This window comes from Triticum aestivum, chromosome 1B, assembly GCF_018294505.1.
Source record: "Triticum aestivum cultivar Chinese Spring chromosome 1B, IWGSC CS RefSeq v2.1, whole genome shotgun sequence".
In the NCBI taxonomy this organism is placed as follows: domain Eukaryota; kingdom Viridiplantae; phylum Streptophyta; class Magnoliopsida; order Poales; family Poaceae; genus Triticum; species Triticum aestivum.
This window is the reverse complement of record NC_057795.1, coordinates 160,317,186-160,339,896: the sequence shown is the minus strand read 5'-3', so window position 1 is coordinate 160,339,896 and position 22,711 is coordinate 160,317,186.

Below are 22,711 nucleotides of genomic sequence, written 5' to 3'. Positions count from 1 at the left end.
TAGTCCATAAAAGCTTTACCCAAAACTTGAAAACTTCACAACACAAAACTCAATAGGAAATCTTATAAGCTCCGTTAGTGAAAGAAAACAAAACCACCACATGAGGTACTGTAATGAACTCATTATTTATTTATTTTGGTGTTAAACCTACTGTATTCCAACTTTTCTATGGTTTATAACTATTTTACTAGCCATAGATGCATCGAAATAAGCAAACAACACACGAGAAACAGAATCTGTCAAAAACAGAACAGTCTGTAGAATTATGTAACTAACGCAAACTTATGGAACTACAAAAATCCTACAAAATTAGGAAGTCCTGGAAAATTTGTATACTGATCAGCAGCAAAAAGAATAAATGAAAAAGCACGTTTCTGTGATTTAGCAAAACTAAATTCGTGCGCGCAAAGTTTCTGTTTTTCAGCAGAATCAAATCAACTATCATCATAGGTTATCCAATAGGTTCTACTTGGCACAAACACTAATTAAAAGATAAAAACACATCTAAAAAGAATGTAGATGCAAGATTTATTAAATAACAGCAAGGAAAAATATTCGGTTGTTTCCCAACAAGCGCTTTTCTTTAGAGCCTTTTAGCTAGGCATTGATAATTTTAATGATGCTCAAAAGAAAGACAAGAATTGAAGCGCAAAGAGAGCATCATGAAACATGTGACAAACACATCTAAGTCTATCATACTTCCTATGCATAGGCATATTATAAGCAAACAAATTTTTAAGGCAAGCAAAAACGAGCATATGCAAGGAAGAAGAAAGAGATGATAGCAATCTCAACATGACAAGAGGTAATTTAGTAAGATAAAAATTTCTACGACCATATTTTCCTCTCTCATAATAATTACATGTAGGATCATAGGAAAATTCAACAAAATAGCTATCACATAATATATTCTCAAAACGATCCACATGCATGCAAAGTTGACACTCTTCCAAGATAGTGGGATTAACATTAATTAAAGTCATGAACTCTCCGAACCCACTTTCAATAATATTGCAAACACTATTATCAATCTCATATTCATCATGGGGGTTAAATAAATTTTCAAGGTTATAAGAAGAATCACCCCAATCATGATCATTGAAACAAGTAGTAGACATAGAAAAACTAGCATCCCCAAGCTTAGGGTTTTGCATATTATTAGCACAATTGACATCAAGAGAATTTATAGGAAAATCATTGCAATCATGCTTTTTATTCAAGGAGTTATCGTGAATCTCTTCATAAATTTCTTCATCATAATTTTCAGATTCACAAATTTTGAGCAAAGCTTCATAAAGATAATCTAGTGCACAAAACTCACTAGCAATTCGTTCATCATAATAGGATCTCATAAAAAGATTAGCAAGCGGATGAGGATCCATAGATCTTAGGTTCTTTGTTTAGTAATAAATAAGCATCTATTCCAACCAAACGAGCAAACGAAAGGGCAAGCAAAAAAAGAGAGAGAGAAGATTGAGAAAGAGAGGGCAAATAAAACAGAAAGGGTGAAGTGGGGGAGAGAAAAACGAGAGGCAAATGGCAAATAATGTAAATGCGAGGGAGATGAATTTGTGATGGGTACTTGGTATGTCTTGACTTGAGCGAAGACCTCCCCGGCAAAGGTGCTAGAATTCCTTCTTGCTACGTCTTGAGCTTGCATTGGTTTTCCTTGAAGAGGAAAGGGTGATGCAGCAATAGTAGTGTAAGTATTTCCCTCAGTTTTTGAGAACCAAGGTATCAATCCAGTAGGAGGCTCCTCAAAATTCCCACGCACCTACACAAAAAAACAAAGAACTCACAACCAACGCAATAAAGGGGTTGTCAATCCCTTGACGGCCACTTGCGAAAGTGAGATCTAATAAAGATAGTATGATAAGATAAATATATTTTTGGTATTTTATAATATAGATGCAAAAAGTAAAGATGCAAATAAAAATAGATTGGAAGCAAATATGATAAGAGATAGACCCGAGGGCCATAGGTTTCACTAGTGGCTTCTCTCAAGATAGCATAAGTATTACGGTGGGTGAACAAATTACTGTCGAGCAATTGATAGAAAAGCGAATAATTATGAGATTATCTAGGCATGATCATGTATATAGGCATCACGTCCGAAACAAGTAGACCGACTCCTGCCTGCATCTACTACTATTACTCCACACATCGACCGACTCCTGCCTGCATCTAGAGTATTAAGTTCATAAAGAACAGAGTAACGCATTAAGCAAGATGACATGATGTAGAGGGATAAACTCAAGCAATATGATATAAACCCCATCTTTTTATCCTCGATGGCAACAATACAATACATGCCTTGCAACCCTTTCTGTCACTAGGTAAGGACACCGCAAGATTGAACCCAAAGCTAAGCGCTTCTTCCATGGCAAGAAAGATCAATCTAGTAGGCCAAACCAAACTGATAATTCAAAGAGACATGCAAAGATAACTCAATCATACATAAAAGAATTCAGAGAAGATTCAAATATTATTCATAGATAAACTTGATCATAAACCCACAATTCATCGGATCTTGAAAAACACACCGCAAAAAGAGTTTACATCGAATAGATCTCCACAAGAGAGGGGGAGAACATTGTATTGAGATCCAAAAAGAGAGAATAAGCCATCTAGCTAATAACTATGGACCTGTAGGTCTGTGGTAAACTACTCACAACTCATCGGAGGGGCAAGTATGTTGATGTAGAAGCCCTCCGTGGTCGATTCCCCCTCCACCAGAGTGGCGGCAAAGGCTCCAAGATGAGATCTCGTGGATATAGAAGGTTACGGCGGTGGAAATTGTGTTTTGTTGGCTCCCTGGATGTTTTCGGGGTACGTAGGCTTATATAGGAGGAAGAAGTACGTCGGTGTACTCCCGAGGGTCCCACGAGACAGGCGGCGCGCCCTCCTATCTCGTGGAGGCCTCGGCTACTTCTTGACTTGCACTCCAAGTCCTCCGGATCACGTTCATTCCTAAAATCACGCTCCCGAAGGTTTCATTCTGTTTGGACTCCGTTTGATATTCCTTTTCTTCGAAATACTGAAATAGGCAAAAAACAGCAATACGGGCTGGGCCTCCGGTTAGTAGGTTAGTCCCAAAAATGATATAAATGTGTAAAATATAGCCCATAAACATCCAAAAGGGGTAATATAATAGCATGGAACAATAAAAATTATAGGTACGTTGGAGATGTATCAAGTACATGTTGTGATGAATCTAATGATCGTTCCAGATGTAAATGTTTTTCTCCACATATACCTGGTCAAACTTTTCTAAGGTTTGACTTTTAAAAACATCCATATGCTTATGGACATGACAGAGTCCCTAACTAGAGAGAGAGAGAGAGAGAGAGAGAGAGAGAGAGTGAGTGAGTGAAAAAAGTGTGCGTGCGTGTGTGAAAGAGACAAGGACAACACACGATAAAAGTAGAGAAAAAGTATGCGTGTCTTATGCAAACATATCACGCATGCATCTTCGACAATTGAGGCAAGGTGAGGAGATAGTGTGTGTGGTTGTTTGGAACCGAGAGAGCAAGACCCCTAGCACGTGGCCAAGAGGGGTCAGACAAACAAGGGAGAGAGGTCGAGAGAGACGTACGGAGAAAATGCAGACATGGGGAGGAGAGAGTGTATGTTTGTCATAGAGAGATCCACTGGAGATGGTGATGGGACTACATGGGTGGGAGATCGAGTGACAAGGTGTGTGTGCGACAGAAGATGCCCCGAGAGATATCGGGATAGACGTATGGATGGAAGGAGACAATACGTGTGTTCCTGATGGCTAGTAAGAGATAATCATACTTAGGAGGGGGTGAGTGCTTGCGCCTATGATGGAGTGAGGGATTATGGTACTTAGGGGGGTGCGTGTCACATGGAGAGAGAACAAGGGCGGACAATGTTGGATGTGTCTATATGTATAGCGTGAGCGAGACATGTGTATGTGTGAACCAGGGAGATATAAGGTCAGTTTGGCTTGCGTACTGAGCATCTTTTGCCTGGCCTAGGGTTGTGGCTGGATTTCATGCACGCTTGTTTGGTTGCTACCCTGTGAAAAAGAAAGCCCGCCTGGCCTAGGTTCCCTTGCACTTTAATTAGCCTGGCTAGACTCCAGACACTGCAAGTAGCGTGGCCCAGGCAACCGATTTCGAATGCCTGGCCATGCCTGGTCGTGTGGCCACGAGGCTAACAGCAACATGGATGGATATTAGCATTAAATAATTGCTGCATGGATTGATTGATGGGACATTGATGCTTTGCCAGGCCCAGGCATGAACCAAATGCTTCAGCACCACACAAGCCTGGCCAGGCAGAAATATTTTACATCTCACGTCCACACCAGGCAGTACTGGCCATCAAGGCATGAGGGTCGGGTCACGAACCAAACTGACCAATAAAGTTTGAGAGAGATTGAGGAGCCCCGATAAGTCTGAGTGGTGCGTCAGATAGCTGAGAGGGGGATAGAGATATTCCATCCGCTCGATAATGCAGTGCATGTAAAATTTTTAGAAGTCAAACTTTGGAAACTTTGATCAGGTTTACGCAAATGTTATTTATATCTACAATACCAAAGATACATCATACAAAAATACATCTCATGGTGAATCTAATGGTATATGTTTTCCGTACTAGATGTAATTGTTTTTCTCCACGTACATGGTCAAACTTTATGATGTTTGACTTTTCAATAAATCTATATGCTATGGACCGAGGAGAGTGCATAAGTCGAGACAGATCCAGTGCATGTGAAGGAGAATGAGTAAGTGTGCAAAAAGAGTATGTGTGTGAAAGATAAAGTGACAACAAATGATAAATTAGAGAGAGTGTGTGTTTTTTCGTTTCTTATGCGAACATATCACGCATGCATCTTCGAGATATAAAAGCGAGGCGAGGAGATACACGAAGATAGCTAGTGTGTGATTGTTTGCAACAGAGAGAGACACCCCTGTAGCACATGTCCAATAGAGGTCTGGCCAACAAGGAACAAAGGTCGAGAGGGACACATGGAGGACATGGACGCATGGGGAGGCGGAGAGGGTGTGTTTGTGATAGAGAGACCCCCTCGAGATCGTGAGGGGACTATATGGGTGTGAGATCGAGGGAGGTGTGTGCACGATACAAAGATTCCCCGAGAGAAATCGAGATAGACCATGCACATGTTTGTGATGGAGACTAAGATTAGCTAGACATATACATATAGGGGGGCTGCGTGTGCCTACAATTGAGTGACAGACCATCATACTTGGCTAGCTAGGCATGATATTGTGCGTGTGCGCGTGTGAGATGGAGAGAGAACGAGGGAGAGAGATAGAGTTTTAGATGGGAAACATAGAAGACATAGAAGACATCATGAACTCTGGACAATCCTTCCGGCAATTCTAGCTTGTAAGCAACTTCTCCACGATGTTCGAGGATTTTGTAGGGGCCAATGAACCTGGGTGCCAACTTTCCTTTAACACCTAACCTCTTGATTCCATGAAGTGGGGACACATGAAGATATGCTCGGTCTCCCGCTTCGTATGTTACTTCCTTGCGTTTACTGTCGGCATAACTCTTCTGCCTCGACTGAGCTACCTTGAGTCTATCTCGAATCAGCTTGACTTTCTCTTCGGAATCTCTGATAAGATCGGGACCGAAAAGTTCTCGATCTCCAACACCATCCCACAACAATGGTGTTCTGCACCTCCTTCCGTATAGAGCTTCGAAAGGGGCCATCTTCAGACTTGTCTGATAACTGTTATTGTACGAGAACTCTGCGTATGGAAAATTATCATCCCGGCTAGACCCATAGTCTAGCGCACAAGCTCTCAACATGTCCTCCAGAATCTGGTTGACTCTCTTGGTCTGTTCGTCTGTCTGCGGATGAAAAGCTATACTGAATTCCAGCCTCATACCCAAAGTTTCATGCAACTAATTCCAAAACTTTGAGGTGAATTGTGTTCCTCTATCTGACACGATACTCCTCGGAACTCCACGCAGACATACGTTCTTGGTCATGTATATCTTGGCTAACTTAGCGCTGGTATAGGTAGTCCTCACGGGAATGAAATGAGCTACATTGGTGAAGCGATCAACCACTACCCAGATGGAATCATAACCTGAACGGGTCCTGGGTAATCCTATGATAAAATCCATTCCAAGTTTCTCCCATTTCCACTCAGGAATCGGCAAAGGCTGAAGTAACCCTGCTGGCTTCTGATGTTTCGCCTTTACTCGCTGGCAAACATCGCATACTGCTACATACTCGGCACTATCCTTCTTCATACCTGTCCACCGGAAACAGTCCTTCAAATCCAGATACATCTTGGTGTTACCGGGGTGAATCGAGTACGGTGAATCATGAGCCTCCTGAAGAATTAACTTCCTGAGTTTGGGATCATTGGGTACATAAATACGATCCTCGAACCATATAGCTCTGTATTCATCCTTACGGAACCCTTTAGCTTTTCCTTCATTCATCTTTTTCTTTATCTCATCAATTTCCTTGTCCGACTTCTGGGCTTCACAAATTCTTTCGGCTAAAGTGGACTGAACTTCCAGAGCTGCAACATATCCTCTTGGAACTATCTCTAGTCGGAGATCTCTGAGGTCATCGACTAACTCCTGGGGTAATCCTCCCGCTATAAGAGTATTCGCATAACTCTTACGGCTGAAAGCATCTGCTACAACATTAGCATTTCCTGGGTGGTAATGCAAACTCATGTCATAGTCCTTGATTAACTCTAGCCATCTCCTCTGCCTGAGGTTAAACTCTTTCTACGTGAAAATATACTTCAAGCTCTTATGATCCATGTAAACATCACAACTGTTTCTGATAAGGAAATGTCTCCAGGTCTTGAGTGCATGCACTACGGCTGCTAACTCCAAATCATGTGTGGCATAATTCATCTCGTGAGGTCGTAGCTGTCTGGAGGTATAAGCTACAACTTTTCCTTCCTGCATGATTACTCCTCCGACTCCCTGGCGAGAGGCGTCACAATATACCTGGTAATCTTTGTGTATGTCCGGCAAAATCAGCACTGGGGCTATAACCAAACATTTCTTCAATTCTTGGAAACTGGCTTCACAATCCTCGGTCCAAATGTACTTGGCGTCCTTCTTCAATAGCTCAGTCATGGGCTTGGCAATCTTCGAAAACTTCTCAATAAACCTCCGATAATATCCTGCGAGTCCGAGAAAACTGCGGATCTCCTTGACTGAGGTGGGTGACTGCCAATCGGTGACTGATACAACCTTTGTGGGGTCAACTGCTATTCCTTCTCCTGAAATAACATGTCTGAGGAATCCGACTTCCTTCAACCAAAATTCACATTTGCTAAACTTGGCATACAACTGATGTTCTCGGAGTTTCTCCAGAACTAGACACAAATGTTCCTTATGCTCTTCCTCGCTCTTGGAGAAAATCAGTATATCATCGATGAACACCATGACAAACTTGTCTAGATATTCCATAAATACCTTGTTCATCAAATTCATGAAGTATGTAGGGGCATTAGTCAATCCTAATGACATGATGGTATACTCATATAAACCATACCTGGTGGTGAATGCTGTTTTGGGTATATCCTTTTCACGGATCTTCAACTAATGATACCCTGATCGAAGATCGGTCTTGGAGAATACCTTCGCTCCAACTAGCTGATCAAATAAATCATTAATCATTAGCAGAGGGTACTTGTTCTTGATGGTCACGTCGTTCAACGAATGATAATCCACAACCACTCTCAGGGTTCCATCCTTCTTCTATACCAAAAGAACTGGGGCTCCCCAAGGTGACGAGGTTGGCCGAATATATCCCTTCTCCAATAGCTCATTAATTTTCTTCTTCATCTCTTCCAAATCGTTTGGGGGCATCCGATAGGGTCTCTTGGATATTGGGGCTGTGCCGGGTAATAACTCAATCAAAAACTCAATGTCTCTGTCCAGTGGCATTCCTGGTAACTCCTCCGGAAACACATCGGGAAAATCTTGCACTACCGGCACTTCCTCCTGAACAACTCCCGTGAGGGAATTCACCTGAGTCTTCATCGGGATACGTCTGGATACATACTTGATCCTCTTCTGCTCCGGGTTGGTGAGCAAAATCGTCTTGCGGGCACACTCTATGTTTCCTTCAAACTTCGTCAACCAATCCATGCCTAGGATTACATCCAAGGTCTAGGTTTCCAATACTTTGAGGTCTGTGGGAAATTTATGGTTTCCGATGTTAAGAGTTGCATGACAGCCTAAGCCTACCATCATTTCTCCTCCTGCGGAACTGACCTGAAGAGGGCTTCAAAGGGTTCTAGTGGGCAACCCGTACTTTTCCACAACTACCCCCTATATAAATGAATGCGTTGCACCAGAATCAAAGAGTACCAATACTGGACGTGAATTTAATAAAAACTTACAAACCATAATGTCTGGCTGATCATAGACGTCCTCCACGTCAATGTGGTTCACCTGATCACGAGGAAAAGGGTTTGGCTTCTTTGCTGAGCTTCCATTGCCGTTTCCATTCCTCTACTTGGCCTCCGGGCAGTCGGTGGCATAGTGCCCTGTTTTCTGGCACTTGAAACAGGTGATGTGACTCAGATCCTTCTGAGCCGGGGCAGGATGATGCTGGTTGCCATTGCCGTTTCCATTGCCTGACTTGTTGTCGTGCTTGCGGTTATTCCCATTCCCTCCATGGTTATGTCCTCCATGATTATGTCCCCCATGGGTGTGATGGGTATGCCCTCCTGAGTATGGGGCATAACGGGGCTTCTGCTGAGCTCCGGAGTTGTACTTCCCCTGGCCATACTTCCGCTTGCGGCTATCAATCTGCTGCTGCTTGCCTTCAAGTATGGTGGCCTTGTCTACCAGCTCCTGGTAGTTGTTGAAGGTAGCCACCATTAGCTGCATTCCCAGCTCATCATTGAGTCCCTCAAGAAACTTTTCCTGCTTTGCGGCATATGTGGTCACATCATCTGGGGCATAGCGAGCTAACTTGCTGAACTCATCCACGTACTACCCCACAGTACGGTTCCCCTGGCGTAAGTTGCGGAACTCATGCTTCTTCAAACTCATGGCTCCAGCTAAGACATGAGTGGTGCAGAAGGCCTGCTGGAACTCAGCCCATGTCACGCTGGCTGCCGGATAAGTGGCAGTGTAGTTCTCCCACCAAGAAGCTACAGGCCCATCAAGCTAATGTGCGGCAAAGTGCACCTTCTCTGCATCTGTGCATCCAGCAGTGGCTAACTCCCTTCCGACCTTGCAGAGCCAATCATCAGCCACAATCGGCTCAGTGCTGCTAGAGAACACTGGAGGATTCAGCCTTAGGAAGCGGGTCAAGTTGTCAACAGGGGGTGGTGGCGGTGGATTGTTGTTGTGGTTGTTGTTGTTGTTATTGTTGTTATTCTGGTTCTGGATGAGCATCTACATGAGGGCATTCTGCTGCTAGATCAGCTATGTGAGCTCCGGCGGAAAGTTGAAACCGTGGTCACGTCTCGGAGGCATCTGGTGTTTTGGAGTGGATGAGAAAATTAGAATAGAACAAGGGTCTAATGAGAAAATAGCACTACCCATATGAATACACAATCATAATCACACCAATCATTTATTCAATCATCTCAAACATGGTTCAATCTCGGATTACAAATTCTCACGACTAATCGAAAATAACGGCCCAACTGATCGACAGAAAATAAAAATAAGCATGGTAGTCGACTAAATGTCTTCATCAATCATCCTTGCATCCTCCGGTACGACGTCCTCTGGTGCGGCGTCCCCTGCTGTGGTGCCTCCTCTTGCGACTTCCTTCGGTGGAGCTCTCATAATCCCTGTCAGTGCTCACGAGAGGTCCATCTTCTCCACTTGGAAAAAGGTCTTCTCCCTGATCCAGCTTCTCCTTCAATGCGGCCACCTCCAGCTTCAGGTTGTCGACTCTCTCCATGAAATCCTTGGCTTCATCCTCATGCTCATAGTCGGCTTCACGTGCTATAGCCTCCAAATCAAGTTCAAGATGGTGCAACTTTTGGATCGTCTTCATGCTACTGTGCATATGGATCTCTAGAGCCCTGATGAGAACCTCCAAGTCTTGGGCAAATGAGTGAACAGAGTCATCATTTCTGGTGTGGATGATCTCTCCCTCTGCAGTCCTGAGAGAAACCATGGCGTGGTCTGATCCAACAAGCTAGGCTCTATATTCCTCCTGTATGCATCCAAGTGCACTATGAACTACTAAGTCTCTCCCGATGATCCAATCGGGTGCAATGAACTTGAAGTCAATGGGCGCCGAGAGATTTCCGAACGTCCTCCCTGGTATGTGCACCTTAATCCTGAAGCGACGGTCATTCGGAAATGCCATGGTAGGGGTCCTGGTGATTGAAGGCAGAGCAATCTTCAATTCCTTGGTGATCTGGACCTTCCTTCTGCCGAAAAGCATAGTCTCGTCGGGCTGGCAAAAGTCCGGGAGCAGAACTGGGATGAACTAAACGGCCATCTAGAATTGTTGAAATCAGAGAAGAGTCAGAAATGATCAGGGAAGAAAATACGGAAAAATAAAGACAGAAAGTAGACTGGTCTCTTCCTATGGCTTTCAGATCCTAGGGTTTATGTCCTACGGTCAGCGTGTGCTCTGAATACCATCTCTGTAGTGATCCGACCCGAAATCGGTCAAGTCTCTCTGTGGCTGTACCATCCCAAGATCATGCTGGCACAGACAGTACATTGATGCAAAGATTCAAAGTTCAATCACACCTGAATTTATTACACGATCCTCAAATCGAGTCTTTATTACAAGATAATAAATTTGGCCAAAGGCCAACTCATGGGAAATAAACTAAATAAAGCTGTGGAAGCGTAGATGAATAGCAAGTCCATCCGACTCCATAGGGAAATCGCCAAGCGTGGATTGTAGCCTCACTCCTGATCGAAAAAATCCTCTGCAACATAAGACGTTGCAGCCGTGTAGGTCAGCATTTTTGAATATGCCGGCAAGTCATGAAGAGAGTACAACAATAAAATTACTAACACTATACGCAATTTGGCTGTGGGGCTCTAAGTTTCATTGTTTTGTGAAAAAACCAGTTTTTCCCTACAACAAGGACTTGTTTGCAAATACTACAAAATGTTGGTAGTTATTGAGATGGTTCCGCCAACCAATGTCTCATTCCCAATTATTAAAATAACCCCCTCAATTAATCTTTTAAGTTCAGTGTTGAGATATCCGAAATACTCCAAGTTCCAGAGGCTCAAATTGTCTGTAATCGGGGACACAGCTAATCAATTAGATCTTCACTTTGCAAAGGTTTGTGCACTTTACCCACAAGAATCGTTCCCTCCTTTAAGTCTTCGCAGTGCCTGGTGTTTGAAGACGGGACGAACGAAACAGGGTCTTCCGAGGAGTTCCTCTGGGCCACTGCCGGTGCCCATCCAATCCTACCATTCTTCTACATCTCGTAGCACCGTCCGGCCAGAGTGACACGAAGGGTCGACCAAGCCAGAGCCCATAATGGCTTGCGGCTGCATAGGTAAGCTTCCGGTCAATGGGGTATCCATCCGTCTCTTCGTGGCTAGGTGAAGCTTTCCGCAAGATGTCATGACGCTTCTCCATGGATCCCGGCCATCCGCTGGTTTCTCCAGGGTGCCTGTCAACCGTCCTCCACCCAGTAGTGAATTTTGAAGTCCATCTAGAGCTTGAAGTCATGGGGTTTTCATCATCTTGACTCTCGCATCTCCCTTATGAATCACTCAACCAACCCCGTCTACTAAAGCATAGCAATCAACTACATCGTCCCGGGCATCGGTAACAAGGGAGAAGGGTTCATCCTACCTCATGATACTACTCAAGAACATAACTTAGCAAAATTCTCCTACTGCATGCATGGTGGGGAGTTATAATTCTAATGCAATAAAATCATAGGTATTGTAAAAACATGATCAAATGACTTGCCTGGCTGACGGTCTTCAAAAGCTAGCCACTCGTAATAGCAGGCTTCGCACTCCGGTAATTCTACCGAGTCAAACAATAGCACAAATAATTATAGCACAATATAACATAACAACAACTTGAAGTAAAACACCCAAGCACTCAAACCAAAACCAAAAAAACTCAGAGAAAGCAAATCAAGGTTTTCACCACATCAAGCAACAACTAAGAAATAGTTTTACACAACTAAAACTTTTCTTAACAAAACCTAAGCATGGGTTTTGCTAACTAACAGAGGGGAAAACATCATACAAACTAGGAGCAAAAAGAATCATATTAAAAGCTATTATAGAACTCATATTATGCCTAAAACAATCCTAGCAAAGAAAATAAAATAAAAAATGTATTCTACTATAAATAAAAGTTCATACTCTGTAGCTACAGAAACTAATCTAAAAGAAACTATAACATAGTAAAAATAAAATTATTTACTAACTAGAACAGTAGGAAAACAACAGCTAGCTAAAAAAACAAGAGAAACTTGATTTCGACTAAAACTATTTTTTTATTAAATCTAAAATACCCAAACAAGTTCCTACTGCTAAGCATGGTCAGAACTAAGCAGTAGCAAAAAGAATCACTAAAAAATAATAATCCTAACTCAATTTATGGCAGAAAAACTAATCTGTCTAAATCTAATATAAAACTATTTCTAATAATTTAAACATGGCTAAACATATTTTCTACAGAAACTACAACAAATTTGCAAACTAACAAAAAAAAGAATCAACTAAAAATAAAAAACAGCTAAAAGAAATAGCAAAAACAAAAACAGAACTATTCTGCTAAAACAGAAAATAAAACTAAAAAGAAAAAAATCTAGCGCTACTGGGCCGTGGGCTAACTAAAAGACGCTCTGATCGCTATATAACTAAAACGCCTACGGGCTATAAGAAATAAATCGGACCTGTCTAAAATAAACCAGTAGCTAAAACCGATCTATATGAAATAAAACCATACCCCTTCACTCTTCTAATCTAAGCCGTACAAGCGAGATCCAACGGTGGAGGGGAGCTTGAGATTAAAGCGGACGGCGGTGATAGACGGAGACGCCGACGGTGACTCGGGCGATGGCGGTGCAGCGGCTTCGGTCGTCGGGGAAGAAGGGGAGCTGGTCAGGGTGGGGTGGAGGAGCGAGGTGGAGACGGTGGTGGTCTCAGCGGCAGTCGAGGGTGTCGGTGGCGAGTGGTACATGCTCGACAGAGCTCCTGGTGAGCACCAACTTCGGCAACGGGCGGTGATGCTTGAGGCGGCGGCTCCGGCGATCCCTGGGAGAAGAGAGGATGTCAGGGAGGTGCGAGATGAAGTGGCGGTTCGGGTGGAGTAGCTTAGATGGGCAGGGGGTGCTCACCGGCGGCGGAAGTGGCTGCGAACCGAGGCGGCGGCGGCGAGATGTGAACGGAGGGGGCGACGACTCTGGTGGGTTTAGGGAAGAGGGTTTTAGGGGATTCGAGGGAGGAGGGGCTTGGCCTTTTACAGGGCATCAACTTGGAGGAGGGGGCGTCTCGGGATCACGATCCCGAGAGGATCGGAACCGCGGCGGAGGCAGTCGCGCTCTGGCGCGGCGAGACATGGGCTAGGGGAAAGAGAAGGTGTGGGGCTGGCGCGTCAGCGAGGGAGAGAGGAGAAGGTTCAGTCGGGCGAGCAAGGCGGACTGGAATCGGGCGCGGGGCGCTAGGGGCAGGCCAGCTCGGCGCTGGTGGGCTGCGCCTGGCCCGCTGGTGAGTGGCGCTCGGCGCTGGCTGGGCCGGTTGGCCTGGCTGGCGCCTGGGGCTTTTCCTTTTTTTTGAATTAGACAGGAGAGAAAAAATATAGAAACATATATATTATTTTTATATAGGACATATATATATATATATATATATCAAAATTCTCAAGGGAATTAATCCTACAACATGGACATTTTTCCAGGGGCAAAACTCAAACTAAAGAAACACTTTCTGGAAAATCCCATATAAAATTCAAATTTGAATTCAAACTTTTTGGAAACATTTTTCTTCTGACATTTTTGGAGTGTCATGTTTACTCCTCATACTTTTGCTCAAGTATTTGTCAGGCATTGATTTGAAAGAATTTCATTTGCCAATTTGAATCCAAATTCAACAAACTCAAAAGCCTCTGAAAGATTTCAAATGCCACTCAATTTCAAACAATATGCATAGATGCTTAGCTATAATTGTAAAACATTCCAAATGGGAAATTTGGGATGTTACACCCCCCTCCCCCTGCCCCCGCCTCCCCCATTCATACCTCGTGGGCGCCAAATCACATTCTCCCCGGGAAGCTCCCTTCTCCCGAGCCACGAAACCTCAGCCCCACCTCCATGGAGCCCCCACTGCACCAATTTCACAGCCGTCCTCCTCCCTTATGCCGGAGATGTTGTCCATTTGCCATCATGCACTGGGTCGTGTGCCTCTTACTCCGTGCTGCTGGTGCTGCCTCGACAACGGCCGCGTGAACCGTACCGGAGCCGATTCACCCCCGCCGTTGTTCACGGCGCCGGAGCGGCTCAAACTTCGGATCCGTCCAGAGTCCTGGTGCTACTTCCCCATAGCCATCGACCATCGCGACATCGTTGTTTCCCTGCCGCCGGTCGCGACAGCAACCGTGCCGGCCTCACCAACTCGGCAGCTGGACCTGCCTACTTCACCATGCCGCCAGATAGGTCACACCCTCATATCAAATCACTTTATTTAGGCATCAGTTGTCTGAATTTTTATTGTGGGCCAATCGATTCCCAACGGGAAGCAGCACCCCTCGAGGCGGCGGAGCTCCTAGGGTGCTGGTTGGCTGGTGTCTAACGTAAGGTGTCGGTGTACTAGAGTAGGGTACCCTAGTATCCCGAACTTGTGCACGGTCAGTTGCAGCACCCCGCGGCAAGGCTTGCCAGGTGACCGCCAAGGTCCTCCGTGGTTCCTTTGGAGCCATTCAAGAACAAAGTATTCAAGCCAAGGAGACAAGGCCCCGGCAAGAGGAGCTTGCCGGGAAGGCCAACCAAGGCATCCCAAGGAACTTGCCGCGACGCGCCACACGTCCCGGCGAGGCCCGGTGAGCGACATGCTTCCGGACGCGACCAGACAACGACCGCGGCAAGGCGCTTGCCGCGGCAAACTACCACTCTGTACCCGCGCTCCAGCACATCCACCAACGTGTCGCCCTGCGACCTTTCCAGGCGCGCGTGGCAAGAGGCTGTGTGGCCAGCGGTGCGCGGTGGCAAGCGACGCTGACAAGATTGCCATCGTGGCAAGCGGTGGCGTCCCTGACGGTCCCTTTTTGCACTATTTGGGCGACGTAGACGGGCATTTAATGCCTTTGTCCCCTGCCGTCAGGGTTAGGTATGATACACTGTACAGGTAGTTGTACCAACCGCAATTCTTTTTCCATTTTTACCCTTATCTACGTTGCCACCTGTCGGTGACCCCTTTAGCATATAAAAGGAGGCCCATGCGCAACGTAGAAAGGGAGGGAAGGGAGAAAAACACTGACGCTCGGTCTCGTTAGCAGCTAGTGTGTACTGTAGCACTCAGCGCTCCCGAGCAAGAACTCAATACACTCAGACATGTAGCAGTAGGAGTGTTATCTCTCCGGAGAGCTCCGAAGCTGGGTAAACTGCTCGTGTGCTTCGCCTCGATCCGCTCTTCGTGCGATCTCCGCCCCCCCGCCGAACCGAAAGGGGCTCGGTCCGCCGGTCCCATAGGTGTTCGTGGCTCAGTTTCCCCGACATCTTTAGCGCGCCAGGTAGGGGGGATCGAGGTTGTGTGAACCTGATCCGGCGTTCACACGAGCTAGATCTTCATCTTCTTCATCGACATGCCACCGAAGAAGAAGGCTTCGGCGGCCGCTGTTCCGTCCACGTCGATCCCACCACCACCGGAGCAAACGGGTGGTGGGGTAGACGCCGGCGGAAGAACGCGCATCAACGAGGGAGATCACAGTGCTGCCAGGTCCAAGGACAAGGCTGCGCAGACCTCGGCGTCCGTACATGCGCCGCGCCCATCTCAGGAAGCGCAGGACCGATAGCGTCATTGTATTCGCAGTGCCATACGTTTGTTGGACCAAGATCGAGCTGGTGGATCTCGGGGTGCTCAAGACCAGCATGCACGCCAACATGTTGGCACGAGCGAGACACGGTCGCCTGGACGGGATACTGCTCCTTCTAACATAGTTAGAAGTCCGAGCATATCCCGCTCCTCGCACCATTCGCCACTGCCGCCCACCACTCCAGCAGAAGCTTTGGCGCGAGCTCAACTGCTCCTGGATTACCCTCCAACGGCAGACAAGATCGATAAATGGAGGACCACCATTCAGAGTCTCATCGGCTTCGCCAACGGCGACACTCCGCGGCAGCCGAGTACATCCCTGCCGCGGCAGGACTGCCAGGCACGAGCCGATGGCGACGAAACCAGTGGGGGTGCAACCACCATGCACTCTCCACCCCGAAGGCCAAGATCGCTGACTCGCCGGATCCACCTCGACAGCGACTCCACCGCATCATCAGATCCACGAGCTCGTTGTGATCAGCGCCAAGTTCTTCACGAACGACAGCAAGAAGGCGCTCGTACTCGCATTGAGCGCCGAAGAGAAGCGCGGCGTCAATCGAACCAGCGCGCTGGGCCCTCTGTTGACATGCATGCACCAGGGGAACCAGGCGACTTGCCGTATGCGGTAGGTTGCCCTGCGTTCACTCGTGAGCTGCGGCAAGTCCAGTGGCCCAGCAAGAAGAATTTCAAACCAGACGTACCTGAGAAGTACGACGGCAAGTCGCATCCGTCGGAGTTCCTCAGCATCTACACCATCGCGGTGCAAGCTGCCGGGGGGGCGGGACGACAAGATCCTGGCCAACTACTTCCCGCTGGTGCTCAAGCCCAATGTCAGATCCTGGCTCATGCACTTGCCGGACAACTCCATATCTTCCTGGGCAGACCTATGCCATCAGTTTGTCGGCGCCTTTACAGGCGGCCACAAGCCTCATGGCCAAGAGAGTGACCTTCATTTGCTCGCCCAGAAGGAAGGAGAGCCCCTGCGCAAGTACATTCAGAGATTCAGCCACGTACAGCACAACATCCCAGATGTCCACCCTGCCGCGGTAATCAGCGTGTTCCATCAGAACGTGCGAAACCGCAGGATGCGGGAGGAGATGGCGATGTGCAAGATCAGAGACGTTAGTGAGCTATATGCCCTGGCCGACAAGTGTGCACATGCTGAGGAAGGGAGGAAACTCCCCGGAGAGAATACAGAAGCAGGAGGATCTGATAGTGAGGAGGCTGCCCCGGCAAAGAAAAACCGGCGGCGAAACAACAGGAAGAAGAAAGGAAAAGATGTGCTAGTCGTTGAGCAGTCCGGCAACGGAGGTGGCGCCAAGAAAGCCAAAGCTAGTAGCTCCAGCGAGGAGATTTCCGCAGGCACCAACTACCAGGCTGTGGTGGTCGCTAACAAGCAGGACAGCACAAACAAGCAGTACTGCAAGATCCACCGCACCAAGGGCCATGACCTCTAGAGCTGCAAGAAGGTCGAGCAGCTTGTCGAGCAGCAAAAGGCTGAATACGAGCGACGCGACAAGGAGAAGGCCCAGGAAGGTGCTGGAGGAGCTGGCAAGAAACGCCCCGGCCGAGGAGGACGCCGCGGCAAGGCCAAGCATCGGCAAGGAGACAGACCTCCCCGCGGCCGCGACAAGGATGAAGATGACGACGATGATGAAGATATGGATGATGACGAGACCGATGAGCAGGAGTTCCAAAAAGCCACAGAGGTCATGTGCGTTGACGGCGGTGCTTCTCTGCATACTTCACACCACCAGCTCAAGCAGTGGGTGCGGGAAGTCAATGCGGCAGAACCACCCGTCGAGTCACACAAGCCTCTGAAATGGTCCAGCACGCCTATCATCTTTGATGTTGAGGACCACCCTGATCGCATAACTGCGGTCGGGTGCTTGCCGATGTTGGTTTCACCAACTATCCGCAAACTCAAGGTCACTAAGATGCTAGTTGATGGCGGGGCCGGCTTGAACCTGATCTCCTCCGCGGTACTCCAGAAACTCCAGATCCCTGATGGCGAGCTCGAAGAGACCGGCACATTCCAAGGAATCAGTCCGGGAAGGAGCAAGCCGAAGGGAAAGATCCCGTTGCCGGTGACATTTGGCAGCGAGTTGAACTTCAGGACTGAGAGGGTCACTTTTGACGTTGCTGACTTTCCATTGCCTTACAATGGGATACTCGGCCGTCCAGCACTCGCCAAATTTATGGCAGCCTCTCACTATGCATACAACATGCTGAAGATGCCAGGACCGATAAGTGTCATCTCTGTCCCTAGCGACAAGAAGGATGCTCTTATCTCTGCCGACAAGATCTACCGAGAAGCAGCAGCCGCAGCAGATCGCAAGTCACTTGCCATTGAAGCTCCCGGGGCGAAGAAGAAGACCAAGTCCGGCAAGAGTTCTAATGCCCACTCTGGCAAGCGCACCTCTTCGGAGTGCTGCGCTACCGTCGAGGACGCACCATCGAGCTCCACCGGCAAGTGTAAGAAGACAATGGCAGCTCCACCAGAGACCAAGAAGGTGTCCGCCAAGGAGGATGGCACTGGTGGTACCTTCACCATCAGTGCCACTCTCGACCCTAAATAGGAAAGCGCGCTCGTTGCTTTCCTGCGGGCGAACGTCGACGTATTTGCATGGCAACCGTCTGACATCCCCGGTGTTCCCAGGAAAGTAATCGAGCACCATCTTGCCGTCTGTCCTCATGCGCGACCCGTAAAGCAGAAAGTCGGGAAACAGGCAGCGGAACGCCAAGAATTCATCACAGAAGAAATCAAGAAATTGGAAGCAGCAGGTCTTGTCAGAGGAGTGCTCCATCCTACGTGGTTGGCCAATCCTATAGTCGTGCGCAAGGCACACGGGAAATGGAGGCTTTGTATCGAATTTACCGATGTCAATAAAGCTTGTCCCAAAGACCCATTTCCCTTGCCGCGCATCGACCAGATTGTTGACTCCACGGCCGGATGTGACTTGCTTTCATTTCTTGATGCATACTCAGGATACCATCAGATCTTCATGGCAGAAGAGGATGAGGAGAAGACCGCATTCATCACCCCATGTGGCACATACTGTTTTGTACGGATGCCTTTCGGTTTAAAGAATGCTGGTTCAACATTTGCAAGGGTAGTCCATGACGCTTTTGAGCCGCAAATACACAGAAATGTGGAAGCCTACATGGATGACATAGTGGTCAAGAGCAAGGACAAGGCGACTCTGATTCAAGATTTATACGAAACCTTTGCAAATCTGTGCAAGATCAACCTCAAGCTTAACCCCGAGAAGTGTGTGTTTGGAGTCCCCTCCAACAAGCTTCTCGGGTTCTTCGTGTCTCAGCGGGGAATTGAAGCCAATCCCGACAAGATCAAGGCCATTGAGCAGATTGAAGCACCAAAGCGCGTCAAGGATGTACGAAGACTTGCCGGTTGCGTAGCTGCTCTCAGCAGGTTTATCTCTAGGTCTGCTGAGCGCGCCCTGCCATTTTTCAAAATATTGAAAAAGGCAGGTCCAATGAAATGGACTCCGGAAGCGGAGGCTGCACTGCAGGACTTAAAGAGACACCTGTCCTCCACTCCAACACTTGTCGCACCTAGGCCACAAGAGAAGTTGCTGCTATATATAGCGGCAACCAATCAAGTGGTTAGTGATGCGTTAGTAGCAGAGAGGGAGGTGGATGATGAGCCAGCAACCACGACAGATGCATCCAGCAACAAGCAAGGGACTTCACCGGCAAGCTCTAGTCCCGACAAAGATGGATCTGCGCAGGCGCGTGAAAAGATGCAGAAAAGAATGGTGCAGCGCCCAGTTTACTTTGTCAGTTCCCTTCTGCAGGGGGCTAGGTCAAGGTACTCTGGTGTGCAGAAATTGCTTTTCGGCCTTCTCATGGCGTCGAGAAAGTTGCGCCATTACTTCCAAGCACATGAGATCACAGTCGTCACTCGTTTTCCGCTGAAGAGGATACTGCAAAATCCAGAAGCAACAGGCAGGATTTTCGAGTGGGCAGTGGAACTGTCAAGCTTTGGCCTCAAGTTTGAGAGCACTTCAACTATCCAAAGCAGAGCATTGGCGGAGTTCATAGCAGAATGGACGCCAACGCAAGATGAAGAAATTCCAGAAACAAGCATCCCCGTCAAGGAAGCAAGCAAAGAGTGGCTGATGTACTTTGATGGTGCCTTCTCGCTGCAAGGCGCTGGTGCGGGCGTGCTACTTGTTGCACCCACCGGAGAGCACCTCAAGTACATAGTCCAGATGCACTTTCCCAAGGAGCAAGTAACGAATAATACCGCAGAGTATGAAGGTTTGCTTGCCGGTCTCAGGATCGCAGCAGACCTTGGGATCAAGAAGCTCATTGTCAGGGGTGACTCACAGCTTGTCATCTGCCAAGTGAACAAGAATTAGCAGAGTCCGTTGATGGAAGCTTATGTTGATGAAGTGAGAAAGCTAGAAGAGCACTTTGACGGCCTATGGATGGAACATGTTCCAAGAGCTCAGAACGACATTGCCGATGGCCTGTCGAAGTGCGCCGCACTTAAGTTACCTGTGGAACCAGGGATCTTTGTGCTCAAACTGACTCAACCGTCTATAACGCCATCAACTGGACAGAGCAAGAAGAGGAAGTTGATTTCTAGTGACAATTTTCCAGCAGAGGTCCCCGAAGATGTTGCCAAGAAGGTCCTCAAGATCAACACCAAGGGTGCTGAGGAGCAGTCTGCTCCGGCAAGCCCTAGGGTTTGTTCCATTGAAGCAGACGCTCCCGACAAGTTTTGCTCCGGCAAGCTTGCCGGGGAACGTCAAGCTCCGGCTGAGCCGCAGGTTCTCGCCATAGAAGCGGATGTTCCCGCAGCAGCAGATGTGCCTTTAGTACTTGTTGTCGAGCCGCAAGCTCCAGCATGGGCACAACAGATTGTCCATTTCCTTCAGACAGGAGAACTTCCCGAAGAGCAAGAAGAAGCGGAAAGAGTAGCCCGGCAGTCAAGTATGTACCAGTTTGTCGACAACACACTGTACAGAAGAAGACTCAACGGCGTGAAATTGAAGTGTATCCACCGGGAAGACGGACAAAAGCTGTTGGCAGAGATACATGGAGGCATATGTGGTCACCACATTGGCGCAAGAGCACTTGCCGGCAAAGCGTTCCGGCAAGGTTTTTTTTGGCCGACAGCCCTCCAGGATGCAACTGCACAAGTAACCAAGTGTGAAGCGTGCCAGTTCCATTCCAAGCAGATACACCAGCCAGCTCAAGCTCTCCAGATGATCCCTTTAACCTGGCCATTTTCAGTCTGGGGGCTCGACATCCTCGGCCCCTTTCCCCGAGCTGTCGGGGGCGTTGAGTACTTGTACGTTGCAATCGACTAGTTCACAAAGTGACCGGAAGTGGAAGCAGTGAGGAAGGTGACAGCACAGTCAGCAGTCAAGTTCTTCAGGTCGATTGTTTGCCGCTTCGGAATCCCTAATAGGATCATCACCGACAACGGCACGCAATTCACGAGCCGCACCTTCATGCAGTACGTCCAAGATCTTGGCGCCAAGGTCTGCTTCGCTTCTGTTGCTCATTCGAGAAGTAACGGTCAAGCAGAGAGGGCAAATGCTGAAGTGCTGCGCGGGCTCAAGACCAGGACTTTCGACAGGCTGCGCAAGTGCGGAAAGAACTGGATTGAGGAGCTGCCGGTGGTTCTTTGGTCAATCAGGACGACGCCAAATCGAGCCACTGGCCAGACACCTTTCGCTCTAGTCTATGGAGCAGAGGCAGTTCTCCCCACGGAACTCGTATACGGCTCACCTCGAGTGCTCGCTTATGATGAGCTTGAGCAAGAGCAGTTGCGACAAGATGACGCGCTGCTCCTTGAGGAGGACCGTCTTCAGGCCGCTGTACGAGCTGCTCGATACCAGCAAGCTTTGCACCGCTACCATAGCCGCAGAGTTAATGCCAGAAGTCTCGAGGAAGGTGACCTTGTTCTTCGGCGCGTTCATTCTGCCAAGAATTCCAACAAGTTGACGCCGAAGTGGGAAGGCCCTTACCGGGTGAAACGAGTCACTAGGCCTGGCACTGTCCGCCTTGAGACCGAAGATGGCATTCCGGTGAGCAACTCCTGGAACATTGAGCATCTTCATAAGTTTTACCCATAATGCGCGGTTGCCGGAACCTGTTCCGGCAACCACCTTTTGTACAAGTCTTGCCGATGTTGCATGTAATCCTTTGTATGAAGCCGGGCGCAGACCCCGTGCATAAGTAAAGCTCATGTGCTCCGCACATCTTGTCAATTTCATGCTTTCTACTTTGCATGCATTATCTGACACTTTGTGCAGTGCCTACCCCCGGTAAGCAATAACGAGCCGTAAGGCTCCATATCTTTATTTTCTCTTCTTTCTCTTTCTCAAAGAAAGGAAGGTTCCCTCGCCCACAAGTTTGCCGGGGGGAAAGGAGAAGATAATGGTGTGGACCAAGCGTCGTTCGAGGAAGTTTCGCCTTACCGGGAAGCAAACGACAGAAAAGCTAAGTTGCTAAAGTTTGAGCAATCAGTTTTAAAATTTTTAAGTTATCTTCCTCGAACGACCGTGCTTTGTATGGAAAACCTGTGCGCGGAGGAACCAACTCGTAGCTAGTTGCGCCCTTACTTTGTTTCGAGTCTGCTTAACAACTTAGGTGAGCTGCGACTAGTTGCGACAAGGTTTCTTGTCGGTAGCGGCACCGCCAGCAGGCTGCTGATGTCCCGCACTCAGCGCTCGCGGCTAAGGTGCCT